General features: G+C 36.5%; 1 protein-coding gene across 3 annotated transcripts in view; it reads left to right on the top strand.

Annotated features, from left to right (window-relative positions):
- Positions 1–2,209, top strand: part of LOC106528403 (guanine nucleotide-binding protein G(I)/G(S)/G(O) subunit gamma-7) — a 22,091-nt gene that overhangs the window by 10,684 nt on the left and 9,198 nt on the right. For all 3 annotated transcript variants that reach the window (XM_014023559.1, XM_014023560.1, XM_014023561.1), the window contains exon 2: positions 793–937. The gene's annotated coding sequence lies outside the window, so the exon portion shown is untranslated. The remainder of the gene's footprint in view (positions 1–792; positions 938–2,209) is intronic.

The following is a 2,209-nucleotide window of genomic DNA, read 5'->3' as shown; positions in this document are numbered from 1 at the left end:
ATGTTAAATAATATGTGTAAATATTAAATCCTAAAGCTGTAAATCTAAATACAAAATTTAAATCATAAATTTTGTAGCTACATTTTAAGTATTTTGGAATTGAACACATCCTTTGCCATTGGTTCTTGGTTCTTGTTATGACATCATCACCCTGTGACTAAAACAACCACTAACGCTGCTAAGGCTTCCCTATAAGACATTAAACTTGCAGTTGTGGCCAGTGGCCAAGCTGCACTTAAAATAACAGGACCACAGGTATCATCAATATTGTTTTCAATGAACACATTTTGAATTTAAATTTTAAACATCATCTTCAGCGTTGTTTGCTGCGTTATCAGCGTTTGCATTGCTAGCAGTTGCTTTTGTTGCAGGTGCATCCTAACAAGAGTTGTGCACCAACAGCAAAGGCTGCATTCCATTCTGAAATTCTTCAATGTAAACTTCAACATTTAAGATTTAACTTTTACATTAAGATTTACACATTTAGATTTAGGATTTAATATTTACATACACTTTTTAACATTTAAATCTACATTTTGTAGACATTTGCTAAATGTAAGAACAGTGAGGTAAGTAATAAAATGTTAGTGGAACATTTTAAACTGGGATTTTACACTCAGAAAGTGAGCTAATAAGGAAAAATGTGTTAGGGATTTTTTTTCCACCTTTTTTCTACACTTGGTGCCCCATATATTGCTGCATTTTGTTGTTATTTACATGAAATCCAATCTTTTGCAGAATTGGAGTTGTAGAAAGTGTCTAATTATTGTTTGTCTCATTCCTCTTATACAGGAAGGAGCTAATGTGAGTTCAACCACCTTCCAACTATTTTTTAACCTTAATCTGCTCTCCTGCCGTGCCTGCAGTCCTCTCAACGTGCCCTCCATCTGCTCAAACTAAGTGTTCAGAGGGGGCCTGTCTGCACACCGACAGTCAGGTAATTGTTAATGAGTCATGTTCCACATTTCTATCATGCTCAGTCAGCTACGTCACTAACTTTAAATGAGCTCAGAGTTCTTGAAGAATGGTAAGCTCAACTCAAACATCAGGATCAGATTCACTTTGTGGTGATGTCACACTGTTCTTTATTCTTAGTTTTTATAGTGTTTTCTATGTTGCACCATCATATTGTCACCTCACAGTGGTGCTACAGCTCCACAACTGAGCGCATAACAATCCTCTGTTTTTATTTTTGTAGGCAGTGTAATTCAGCAAGCCTGCCAAAGTTAAACTAACACTAAGGTGCCTAATGTGGCCATGCTTTGAGTGTTAAATGATGTCTTTCAGATTGTTATTTACCTCCAAAATAATAAAAAATTATAATCATTAGAAACATGAGAAACTTGTGAAATAGATGGCTATCACAACAAACCAAACTGAGATGATGGATGGATTGATTGATTGATTGATTGAACAGACTCATGGTCCACATTGACATGAAAAAGACAAAAACATGATACACGATAACAAAAATAAAACTTATAAAAGACTTGCGTAACAGTATTTCAACTAAAATGACTGGTAGCATGATGCACTCACAGAAGGATTTAACATTAATCAATGTTATGACATCAATTAACTGATTAAAACAGGAATTTCAAGCATRAGATGATTTAATTTAACTCTAGAAAAAGCAGAAAAGTAAAGACAATCTTATCACCAGTAATCTCACAGGCTCAACTGTTTTATGCCTTAAAGGGTGGGTGTTCTGCATAAGTGACTTTTTTGAGCTTTATATCCTGTTATAATGTCATTCATTAGTCATCGAAAACCTACCAGGAGTGTTTCTTTGACTCATTCATGCATGAAATCCTTGATACTGCTGTGGTAGCCATGTGGAGCTGCCTAAACTCTTGCTGATTCAAAGCCCCGCATTTTTGTRCATAGCTCCTCCCTGCTTGGAGCTCAGTCTGCAGCTGAGCTCCCACCCTACAGAGCAGGGGTGGGCAATCCTGGTCCTCGAGGGCCTGCAGGTTTTATGTTTTTCCCTGCTCCAACACACCTGATTCAGACATTGAATTACCAGGTTCTGCAGTATGGAGGACTGACACTGACATAACTAGGGCTGCCATGATTAGTCGATTAATCGACGACTAATCGATTATTAAAATAATCGATGACTAATTTAATAATTGATTAATCTTTTTTTTGTTCTTTACTTTGTTTTTCTCTCCAAACTGCTTTGACACCTTCCACTGCCACATCTGCC

The sequence above is a fragment of the Austrofundulus limnaeus genome, unplaced genomic scaffold (assembly GCF_001266775.1).
Source record: "Austrofundulus limnaeus strain Quisiro unplaced genomic scaffold, Austrofundulus_limnaeus-1.0 Scaffold376, whole genome shotgun sequence".
Classification (NCBI taxonomy): domain Eukaryota; kingdom Metazoa; phylum Chordata; class Actinopteri; order Cyprinodontiformes; family Rivulidae; genus Austrofundulus; species Austrofundulus limnaeus.
Note: the sequence above shows the minus strand (reverse complement) of the source record. Positions and strands in the feature narration are given on the sequence as shown.